The sequence below is a fragment of the Podarcis tiliguerta genome (assembly GCF_965153285.1).
Source record: "Podarcis tiliguerta genome assembly, chromosome: 14".
Lineage (NCBI taxonomy): Eukaryota > Metazoa > Chordata > Lepidosauria > Squamata > Lacertidae > Podarcis > Podarcis tiliguerta.
In genome coordinates, this window is record NC_139547.1 from 36714631 (window position 1) to 36727284 (window position 12654).

Below are 12654 nucleotides of genomic sequence, written 5' to 3' on the forward strand. Positions count from 1 at the left end.
AAGCTCCATGTTGCCATTTTGGGCAGCGCAGAGCCGGCAGGTGCCTGAGCCACTGCGTCACTCCCAGGAGAGATGTGTGGCCCGGGCGTGCTGCGGGCCCTACAATAAGTGCCACCCTCTGATGTGTGGCGACAAGTGTACCCTGCCCCCTAGCTATGCCTTTATTTGCAGCTCCAGGTCAAATGCAGTTCTCCTTTCTGTCTTCTCAGGACACTTCAGAGGACTGAAGAAGAGGCCAGATGGAGGAGTTAATCTCCCACACCCTACTGGTTCCCACTGGCTTGCTGCCTTCTTATCTCCTGTTTTCATAGACCCAGTTTCTACCCTCCATTCCTAGACCCTTCTGTATCTCTTCTGAATCAGAGTACCTCAGATGAATGAACCATAGCTGAGTAAGAGAGCACATGCTTTGCATGCAGAAGGCCTTAGCTTCAGCTCTGGCATCTCCTTCCTGAAACCCTGGAGAGATGCTTTCAGTCAGTATATGCATCATAAAGCCAAATAAGCCAATGGTCTGACTTGGTGTAAAGCAGCTTCCTACATTCCTAATGGTATCCACAGATGCTTCTACTCTTTACCACTCTGACATTAGGGCACCTCATTCAATCACACCAAAAAACTCATCACTTTTACAATGTAGTTTACATAGAATTTCATTGTGTCTCAAAAAAACTGGTTGAATCTTGTCAAGTACTTCTCAACTCTCACGTTTGTGTCTGTCAATTCACCTGCTGCTTTGAGACCAATTAAAGCTGTCACTTCAGGTGATATACATGTAATGGTTTGGGGAAGTAATAGTTTATGACTTGAAATTGACTTTATAAGGCTGGGCCATATAATCTGTGCCCCTCCCCCAATAGTTTCAGGCTGCAACTGCCATGATCCTTGATCACTGATCATGTTGGCTGGGGCTGATGGGAGTTCCAACAACAGTTGGAGGGTCACAGATTCCCTCATTTCTCTTAAAATATTACACCGTAGTAGTCCTTAATGTGAAAATACTGAGAGAGGGTTAATTTTTGTTTTTAATGACTTTCTCAGCATTTATGTAATTTCTGGGTGAAGAGATAAGAATGTAAACATTAAGAACTAGTGTGGTTAAGTGATTAGACTGTCTGGTCCAGGGTTCAAATCACCACTCAACCATGAAGCTCACTGGGTGACCTTGGGCCAGTCACTGCCTCTCAGTTTAACCAACATTGCAGGTTGCTGGGATTAAACTGAGAAAGGGATAAAGTAATTTTTTAAAAAAAAACACAATTTGATACATACACGTGGCTGATAAATGTACTGCACCTACTTATTAAAAGGGAATCTGTGTAAAATATATTGGGGTTGTATTCCACTAACATATGGAGAATAGATCCATTGAAAGTAAGTCAGTTTGCCATTTCGATGGGTTTTCTGTGGGTAAAAGTTAGTGTAATATAGTACAGTACAACAGTGGCGTAGCGTGGGTTGTCAGCACCCGGGGCAAGGCAAGTAATTTGCGCCCCCTAACCCGTGGATTTGCGCCCCTTAACCCTAACCCCCAGATGTTGCGCCCGGTGCGGCCGGCCCCCCTGCACCCCCCATGCTACGCCACTGCAGTACAACTTTCTACATAAAATCTGGCCATAGCATCTAAATAAGGCTTCTGCTGCAAGGCTTGTGTCAAGAGTGTTCTTGAAAAGTTTTATATAATTCTGCCTAGCTAGAGTTACTATGATATGACACTTTTCATTGCTTCTGTAAAGAGCAAAGAAAACATGGCCTTTCTCTTAGTCATCAAATGTCAGCTAGACATTTGCCAGAATCAGGAAACCTGAATTCTAGATGCCTCTGGCCACTAGAAAGATATTTTTTTGTTCGTTATGGATAATATGCCAGGATAAATTTTTCAGGGATGAGAAATTTAGATGAGGATAATTAGTTTGTGGTAGTAAATGAAACTTGTATGGAAGAAAAAATGATGTAGCTCCCAATTAAGGTGCCAATGGATTTTTCTGAATCAATTTCAGTTGTGCTGCAGGGCTGGTTGTGGGATAAAAGCTGCCTTGGCTGCCCTGTGGGGTGATCTTGCTGGGAATGATTGATGGGGAGGGTACAATATTTTGGAATGTTTTTACTTAGTGTTTGTAATTATATTGATGTGTTTGCTGCCCTGGGCTTCTTTGGGAAGCAGGGTAGGATATAAATTGGGGGTGGGGAGGGAAAATATTAACAATAACAATAGTATTGATTATCTTGGATCTCTGGGTAGCTTTCAATAGCATTGCCCATGGAATTATCAGTAGACTAGTTGAGCTGGATGTTCAAGGTGCCGTTGGTGGTGATTCTGCTACTACTTGGATAACTGATTCCAGAAGTTGGTGCTGGGGACCATTTCTTGACTTCTTGGCAGTTAGGCTTTGGGATGCCCTACGATTCTCTACTCTTCTAACTGTGTAACAATTGCATAAAACAGTTGGAAGAGTTCATCCCGAGATTTGGTTTGAGGCACCACCACTGAGAGCCAGTTTTGTATCTTTTTCCACATCAAATTTAGGTGAGGTTCTAGGTCTCCTGAACTGCAGAGTGTGTGCAGTAACAGTTAGGATGAGGGCTTATAAGGTGAAACTTGGTCTACCCCTGGTGGATGGTTCATCCACCCAAGTGAGTGATGTTAACCTTTTCTGGAAAGGATTGCTTACTGATCTAGCATTATCACTTGAGACCCAAGTGGCCTCTGTCACTCTATGCACCTTTTATTTCCCGTGGCTAATATACCAGCTATGACCCTTTCTGGATGTGGATGGCATGACCACAGTTACCTCTCATTCAAATTAAACAGTCTATTTTATATGGGAATGCCTTTGAAAATGGCATCAAAAAATAAGGCTGGAAGATTTTTAACTGGGTCTGGTTGATTTGGTGTATTGTATCAATGCTTTATCAGTTGCACTGGCTTCCAGTCTATTTCTGAACCCAATTCAAAGGGCTGTTTTTAATCTTTAAAGCCCTTATTGGCTTAGGATGAGGGTAACTGAAAGATAATCCTCTCATATATTTCTACTCAGACTTTGAGATATTATTCAGAGCTCTTGTTCCAGGTGCCTCCACCAAATTATATGAGTCAGGTAGCTTTTTGTTGTGGAACACCTGCATAGAGAGGCTTGACTGCTGATTCCTTTATGGTCATTTTGGCACCTGATGATGATGATGATTTCAGGCCTTTAAAAACCTGCAGTATTCACTTTTAAATCCACTGCCTATCTTTTCTGTATTTTTAGTTATGCTGTGAAACTGGATTGCTGACTGTTTTATGCTGAAATTTGTTTTCTGTATTTTATTATTTTATGAGCCCCCTGATGACCTTTGTTGTTGTGTTGCCTGTATAACTTCCACAGATAAACAAGTTCTATATGTACTATGTGAAAGATAATTAGATCAGGGGGTTTCAAACTTCCTTAAGGGAACCTTTAAACATTTCTCATAAAATCCCTGCACATTTTACATTTTAAAAAAAACAACTAGTACAGTATGGTGTATTGGTTGGAGTGTCTGATCAGGATTTTGGATAACATAGTTCAAATCCTCAGCCATCAAGTTGACTGGGTAAGTTTGGGCCAGCTTCTGCCTCACAGCCTAGCCTGCTTCCTCTGCTGAATTCTGCACACCAAGGTGCTACCAGGCTGTTGTCTGACCAGCTTGCTAGCTTGCTGACCTTGGAATGTTGTAGAATGTAGAGGATTACAGTAGGGTACTGACCAGACCTGTTGGACCTCCTCACTACCTGTTTGCAATGATAGTATGTCAGAGAATTGTGCTTTTGTTCACTTGCAACTACGTTATATGTTGGAGGAGAAGATGCGTTGTTGCAGACAAGTTGTCATTCAAGGAAGTTGCCATTATTTGACCTCTGATAAGCTTCCAAGGAACTCTGGGTTACAGTTTTGTAAACCGTTGGCTTAGAATGGTTATGAAGTCAATCATCATTTTTTCACACTCAGCAATGCTTTGTCATTGCCAGTTTTTGCTATATTTCAATGACATTATTTGAACTCAAGGGTATTAAGGCAGTTGGTGGTGGTAGAAAATTGCTGCCCCCCCCATTAGTAAAACATTTTTTTGGAGGGGGAGTATTGTTGCTTGTAGTGTGTACATTAATCCCACATTTACCTCTGGTAAACAGCTTTTGCAAGTTATTTTTATTACTTCTAGAACCTGTGGGACTAGAGTTGACATTAGGACAAAATTAATTTGTCTGTACAAAAGGGTGCAATTTGTGTCTCTGCCTTTTTAAAAAATTAGTGTCTACTCTCTAGCTCCTTTTACTTAGAGATCTGGCATACTGTTCAAAACATTTTTTAGTTTAAAAAACTTGAATATAATGTCTTCTATTGATTTATATAACTTGAAACCAAAATTTCTAAAACAGCTTTGCTAATGCAGTAGATATTGCCCATTCTAGTTCTATAGTGATTTCCAAAAGGCAGATTATAAGAGGCTTTATTAGTGGGTTGCTAGACTGGCAGAAGTGAGAGCAGAAAACAATGCAGCCCAGGGGGGTTAATGCACAACTGATATCTGTATCAGGGATAGTCAAAATATGGATTTTTTATAAGGACAGAAAGTGATGGGAGTGGGGAAACTAGGAATCAAGTATATTACTGAAAAATTGTGAAAACAAAATTGCAGGGTTTTTAGGGGAGGAAATATTCCTAATGGGTTTGCAAGCATCATTAGAGATGACTATTTTTAACTTATGGGCCCCCAACCAAATTGCCTCTAATTGGAAACTGAGATGTGAATAAAAATAGATGTGCACCTTAACATCTTGATGACTCTTGGCATGCAAGTGGAGCTTCTAAAATATTATAGGCACAATGAGGTATGTATTACCTCATTGTGAGATGCCCACCAAATAAACTTGGTTGTGTCTTCCTGGTTCTTTGAAATGTTATGTTGATAGACATATTTCCATTATTTTTTGATTGCTTGTTTAAAATTGTATTGCAAGCAGCTGCATACCTAGACACTGTGGCAGGTAAGATTGTTTCTTTCATGCAATAAACCAGAATAGCTGTTAAAATGAGTTACTGTTTTATCTTGTTTAAGCTATTGTTGTCTCTCATATATTAATATAGCAGCAGATGAGATCACTATGCAATGACGGGCCAAATATAAAATGGGTCAGTAAATATGTAAGTGGGCTAGTACATTTTTATGAATCTGGATTCAATACCTTTTGATGATTTTGTAAGCCTCATTTAAAGTACAATTTTAGGCTGCACCCATATGCATATCTGTCTGGTAGTAAATTCCACCTAAGGTGGTGGGACTTGAAACCCAATTCTATGCATAATTAATTATGCCTAAGGTCATTAATTTATTTTATTTAGCAATTAATCAGTTTATTTTATTTATATAGCCAACTTGATTTACAAGGCAGCTTATAAACCAGTCCTTTGCATGTTTACACAGAAGTAAGTCCACTTGTGTTCAGTTGCATTTACTTCCTATGAAGCAGATAAGGCTCAGATCCTATGCATGCTTAGGAGTAAGCCCCATTTAATATGGTGGGATCTCTTTCTGAATTAACATGCTTAGGATTGCACTGGAAATATGGATTGCTCATATGGAAATAAAAATGAACTGAAACAGAATTGCAGGATGCAGTTAATAAAATGAGCAGTAGCAAAACCCATACTGTACTGTCAGAACGTAGGCCAACAAAAATGGAATGAATTGTTATAGCAACAATGATAGCAAAAATCCACAATAAAAATGAAAAACAATAGTTGAAACAATGAAGCATGACCTTTGATAAGCAGAAACTAAAGACAGAGAATAACAGCTCAATTCAACAGGAGTGAAATTGGCAAAAACTAGTCCCACAGATGTTGAGCAGGTTGTATAGGCTCTGAAAAACCCCCTGCTTTAACCTCCAGGGAGGTTCACAGCCTTGATGTTAATGCTGAAATGGTTGTGCCCTGTGTTAACCACCCACTGCATCCCAAATGGTGGTGCAACTTGAAGCAGCAACTCTTAAAAGATCAATATGGATGGACTTATGAAATAGGAGGTAGTCAATGGCCTTAGGTGTGCCAACTTTGCATAGGGTCTCTGTGTTACTAGCAATTAGGTATGCATGCTATTGGACTGTCATGGTATTGAACATAGTGCCTTGAGTCCTATACAACACCTGTCTGAGGTAAGCTTTAGTAGGACATATTTCTAGTAAAGATTGCTTTGCATAGCTCCACAGTCAGAACATGACTGTAGTTTGCTGAAGTAATTTTGAGCCAAGAGGCCTTTAGAGCTTGGTGGCATTGGTTCTGTACTGAATCAACTTGCTTCTATCATGGATGGCACTTTGTGTACTTTCCCCTCTAATCCTTGAAGTTACCGGTATATATGTAAGAGGACTAAATGGTGGCCTTTAAGTAACTAGCTACGCTACAGAAAGCATGAAATGTACTGAAGGCTCATCTTCATATAAGCTGCTGTCTTATGTACAAAGTTCACATCTTCAGAAATATGTCATTCAGCAGGACTAAATTCATGCTCCTCTCAGAGCTGTAATAATTGTTTTTATGAGCCAGCTGCAATGATAATTTCAGAGCTTGGGTGTTGTGCAGTAATTATCAGCATATGGTTTTCTTGGGACAGGGAATTGCAAGGTAGTGACTCTGTGGAGAGTTTGAAGGGAGGTGGTAAGGAATTAATTTCTCAAGTAGCAGAGTTTAATTTGAGCCATGGCCTACCTCTGGAAGAAGAAGTGATGATAAAGAATTTGCAGAGGGCATTTCTCCACAGTTAGCACACCGGGTGGCTTTTAAGCAGAGGGAGCCCTGGAACATACTTAAAAAATCAAGCAGCGTTTTAATAGCTGCGGTAGCCTGATAATGAAAATTGAGGAGGGGACATATTTCTGTGAGATCCAGAGACATGTCGTTTGTACTAGGAACTGTGCTTAATTTATGCTTTCTGACAAAATAAAATAAAGGTTGCATGGACACTCGTTAAACAATCTCACACTTTTACAAGCACCCAGGTTAAGCCTTCTAATAACTTCAAGTCTTTTTGCGTGCCCACAAAAAGCCTGCATTCTCTTCTTCTGCCTTCTTCCTTTGTTAGCTAGCATCCCAACAACCTACCTGTGGTGCCAGGGAAGACAGTTGAAGTGGGTGGTAGGATACTCCAGCTCCATTGTGGAACATCACTTCCAGTTAGAGAGGGCACTGGGACTTCAACTTTCAGAATCCCTAATGGGAAAATGACTATTCCCACAAGGGACAAGGTCATTGGACTCTCTGGCATTTCTAGTAGAAATTTAAGTGAATAATGCTTTTTCATTAGATTTGATAAGACTGATGATCCTAGTCCTTCCTGTGGTGGAAATGGTTGTCCCAGGAGAGAGGATTAGACAAATTAATAGAATCATAGAGCTGGAAAGCACCACAAGGGTAATCTAGTCCAACTCCCTGCAATGCAGGACTCTGTTGCCCAATGTGATAGCCAAGAATTGAGAATTCACTATTCAATTCTACACTTAGGGTTGAATTCACTGAGTGACCTTTGCCACTTCACATCTCACTCCAATTTTCAGTTTGCAAATAATACAGACCTACCATTTGGTCTTATTGTAAGGCTTAGCAGGACTACACGTGTGAAGCCCTTTGAACACTGCAAGTGTGATGTAAATACTAAGAATTATTACTATTCTCTCTTGAAGCTAAGTAAAAGGTCAGTGATTTAGGAGTGTTGTAATGAGAGTTGTTGTATAAAACATGTTCTTCTTCTTTATCTGTAGATTACATCTGGCTGCATCTCCAAGTGGCATCTAATGCTATCTTCATAGAATGATGTTCTTGCTGTTACAGAAGAAGGATTTTGTTCGGTAGAGCCTCACAAGTGGCCCCAGAAAGAGCTGTCCAATATTTGATGTTTCCTCACTAATGGTAAGTTTCTCCAAAAGTGGTTCACTACATTACTTTATTTATATAACTAAAAACAACCCCAGGAAGTCCCCCCCCCCATATAAAAGCACATTCTTAAACGTATTAAATAGGTTGCTCTGTAGTGTCAGGTCCTGCTGGTTTGAGTTCAAGACTGAGGCTTGCAATTTGCTCCACAGCTGGCTCCTACATGCCTTGCTAAAATGTCTATCTGAGCCCATTGTAACATAGGAATTTCATGGGCCGTTAAGGGTGAATGACTTTTCTGTTGTAAAAGAAGCTGTCCTTCTTTAAAATCTGTTCAGAGCACAGGGTTTAGACTATCAAGGTGCTACTACAGATTTCTATTGAATAATCAACACCAGTACTTTTCTGCACTGCAAATCCTCCCCTTTAAAAAAAAACCTAGTGGGCAATAGGATTTCCTGAGTGCTATCTTAAGTAGTAAGTGGAGGTGGCAGGTTGTGCTTTCCCTTTCCTATGCCTGGTTCCCCCCCCCCCCCCGCCAGCAAAGACCTGTTGCCCCTTCCAGCCACTGTTGTTTCCTTCACCCCTCCAGCATTAAATGTTTCTGGGGTGGAGAGAATGGAGGAGTTGCCTAGTAACAGTTCATGCACTGTAGTACAGCTTCTGGATCAACTGATTTTCAGGATGTTGTTAGTGTGAGAGAGATTGTAGTAGAATGGAAGGAGAAAGATGCAACTTAGAGAAGAGAAGGCAAGATTAGGAGGTGATGGTCAGCTCTTAAGTTCTTGCCTCTCCTCTTCCTCCTCCCGGGTTGTCAGCTAGGAGCCAGACATGATGTAGAGGCTGTCCGTGGCTAATTTCTGTTTTGAACTGAATTACCTATCATGTTAAAGGCACTGTTGTTATAGATCACAGGTAGCATCTTTTAATGCTATAATACAGGCAGCAAAGTTACCATTTTGAATTGTGAGATCAATACAGGAAGAGATGTTCCCTTTTAAAGACAAAAACCGTAATTGAAAGGGCATGTTACCCTTGCAGACACTTACTGGATGAGGACTGCTTTCCATGATGCAATTTGCACTTGAAATAACATTTCTACAAGTCACCCCTCTGGGTAGGATTTATGCCCATGCCTAATTAAAATCAGACATGAGTGCCTAAAATCTGGAGGCATCCCATAGAAATACATCTTACTGCCTTGCAATAACTCATGGGAATGATTTGCTGATGGACTCCTATGAGTAAAAATAATACTATGGTGAGTCTGCCTTTTCTTTATATATAGAGAAACAGCTTTTATTTAACTTTGCTAATTCACCAATGCTTGTGGAGCATTTCTTACTTTTCTCCCACTCCCACCATGCACATACATTCAAAACCTTCTAACCACTGCCACAAATTGATATTATTCTGTTTACAAAAGCCTTCATCTGTACTTCAGTTGGTTACATTTAAGACTTATGTTTGCTGTAATAAGGCCACTGTATTCTTCAGAGGTGGCCCGGGATGTTTTGATGCTCTAGGCAAAATGCCCTTTCACTGCTGCCCTCCTGACACCCTGACACCTGCAGATCCAGGCCCCCTCTTTGCCCCTGCTGTCATGGCTGCACCACTACCAGCTCTGCAGTGTTAGCAGTGAGAGCAGGAGTGCTGTGGTGGCAGCAGTTATGGTATGGGTGTGCAGGGCTGGCAGCGGTGCAATGGGGTGGGTGGGTTAGGAACTGGATCTGCTGCTTTAGGCAAATTGCTTGACCTTGCCTCATGGAAGTGCCGGCCTTTGTATCTTTAAATGACAGTTAACAGATGTTTACATAAGTCTGGTTCACAAAGTGTAGTTCTTAACACTATTTAACTTGTATGCCATTTACCCTTAGTCCATCTTTCACAGTCATTCTTACCACCAGGTGGACTTCAGCTAGTTTCTTTTGAGCCAGATTGCAGGCATTTCTCACTGTGCTCAGCTTCAGAAGCTCCTTGCTGAATTCTGCTCGCTGCTCAACACCCTTATATAGACTCAGCAGCCTGAGAGTCCTCAACACCACCAAGACTGTCAGCGCAGGCAGGGAGAGCTCAGGGCTACAAGGAAGGTGGTAGAATCCCTAATCTGTCCCAACTACCCAATGCCAGGAACACACACTCTAACCCCCCCCTCCACCCCCAACTGGACAAAGAGCCTGGAGAGAGAAAGGGAATTTACATAGACTACAGCAACTCCCCCTCCCTGATCCTCAAGTCTGCCCTGAGTACTCAAGTGGGCACAGCTGGATGAGATCCACTCCGTCCTGTTCAACCATCCAGGTGTCAATGATACAGACCAGAACGGCCTCCTCATCTATATTCAGATCATGAGAGAGTTCTTACTCAGAGCTGACCTGGCATTCAGAAACAGTAGACCTGGGGGCTGGCTGATAGGACAACTGCAATTCCCCAGGTTGGAGGAGGGGCTGGCTGGCACATGATGCAGTCACTGACTGCATGTGCTGTATTCCCCTTACCTGGCCTCGCCCTGAACCACTGTGATTGCTCACTACTCCTCGCTTCTCAAGCACATCCTATGCACCTTTATTTAAAAAGGAAAAAACCTCCAAATTTTAACACCCACATGTTAAAGCCATTTAAGAACAATTTAAAACATTTTAAACAGTTGGGGTATTCAAAACAGTAGCAGAGCCCCCATCCGAAAGGCCTAGGCAATACCCCAACCCAAGAGATTGTTCCAGCTTGTTCTGCAGCAGCCTTTTTGTAGCTGGAGTGAGTTCTCTAGCACTCACAGCAAGATGTAGCGTAGCAAAGACTTGATGGGGGTGGGTCACACCAGCTATCTAGCCTCATTGTCACAGGATGGCTGATATGATTATTATTTGGGGGTATTGGGGTATGCTTTTATGTTTTTGCTCTGGGTGCTCATGATTGACAGCTGAAGGCTGTGGTCCAGCGAAGGAAGGCCCACAAAGGCAGGGAAAAGGCATACTACCAGGGTTTGCAAGTGTGCCTTAAGTAATGTGAATGCAGACCCACACAATAAATGTCTTTCCTTCACTATTCCTCAGCTTACATGTGCTTTTACGGTTTGATGTTGTTTCTGTACACCCTCAAATTAATGGCTCATGGTTTGCCATGTCAACTGCTGTATAGGTGAAGGAGATGAATGTAGTTGGAGTGCAATTACGAGCCTGTGGCCATCTGGTTTAAGTTCTTGGAGCATAATCTGCCTGAAACAAACTGTACACAGTGTTAAAACATTCTGACAGAAGTCTAACCTTTAGCACCTGCACTATGTATTCTAAGTATGGGTGTTAAAATTTCTAGCTAGCACCCTTGGCTTTTTTCCTGTAATAATGCTGTGGAGGATTGCTTTTATCTTCATCAGTGAAACAACACTTTTCTTCTTGCTATTCAACTATATCTATCTATAGGGGATAATAGTTTAACATTTATGTGAAAGACTTAGTTGTCCAATTCTAGTGTACATTCTTTTGTGAGGTACAGGATGCTGGCTGAAGTTTAGATCTTAAAATATTGGATCTCCTGTTTACTGTCAATTCAGAATGCCAAGCTAAATAGTACAGTGTATGGATTTTCCTACATCTGCTGGTTATGTGAAATAAAATTTTGGAAAATGGCTATAAAGATAATAAATATGTAAAATCCATACCTAAACCAAATCGGTCAGCTGGATTTTGTTGGATATTAAACCTCAAAGTATGTACAAATTATTGACTGCAGCTAGAATTATATTTGCAAGATTTTGGAAACTGAATAGCAGAGCTCCCATCTACCAGGTAAATAGGAGATGTTATAACTAAAGTTACAGTTTCTTAAATAAAATAAAATAAAATAAAATAATAAAATAAACAATTTGGTGAAACATGAGAGAATTGTGGTAGAATATCTGCTGTGATATTAATACAGCTTGTTTAAACATTTTAAACCTAACATTAAGAGATGCTGCAGTGTAATTAATTTATTTACTGTGTATGAACTGGAACCACTTGATATGGGTGACCTAATGATCCCATTTGTTAATGGTAAACTCATCCTCTAAGTGTAGATCCTTTTGGAACTAAAATAGCATGGGGTGGGGAGTGCTGGCAGGTTTGAGGAAGCCCCCAAGGTTGCAGAATACAAAAAATTATTAGGAAACCTTCCTAAAATGTGGGTATGGGGGGATGAGATAATTTGAAATTAGTGGTATCTTGGTTGCCGAACGCCTTGGAACTCGTACGTTTTGGTTCCCGGACGATCAAAAACCGGAAGTGAGTGTTCCGGTTTCCGAACGATTTTCGGAAGCCAAACATCCACCACGGCTTCCACTTGGCTGCAGCCACAGTAAACATATACAGAGAGTTGTATACAAAATTATTCACAAGTTATATTAATTTATATGTAATAGCCCAGGTATACAGATAACGGTAAAGGTAAATGACCCCTGGACAGTTAAGTCCAGTCAAAATGACTGGGGTGTGGCGCTCATCTTGCGACAGGCCAAGGAAGCCAGTGTTTGTCCACAGACAGTTTTCCGGATAATACAGATAAAAGAAAAAAGGGACACCCAGTCTTAAGGTCTAGGTAGGTGGTCAGACCAAAAAGGAAATGGCAATTCAGAGGTCTTGAATGTACTTGTTGACTCCACAGAAACCTGGAAAGATTTTGCTAAATTTGAGTTTAGACTAATATCATAACAATATACAGATTCAAATTCTGTCCTAAGAAACTCAGAGATGGCCATAAGAAAGCACTGAATAGTGGGATCAGTGAGTAT

The 12654-nt window shown here is 41.0% G+C and overlaps 1 protein-coding gene across 6 annotated transcripts in view; it reads left to right on the top strand.

The window, feature by feature from the left end:
• LOC310663962 (ankyrin repeat and fibronectin type-III domain-containing protein 1-like) overlaps positions 1–12654 on the top strand; it is a 328708-nt gene that overhangs the window by 4833 nt on the left and 311221 nt on the right. For 5 of the 6 annotated variants that reach the window (XM_083412404.1, XM_083412403.1, XM_083412405.1 and 2 more), the window contains exon 2: positions 7778–7925. The gene's annotated coding sequence lies outside the window, so the exon portion shown is untranslated. The remainder of the gene's footprint in view (positions 1–7777; positions 7926–12654) is intronic. The other variant, XM_083412402.1, reaches the window with a different exon arrangement.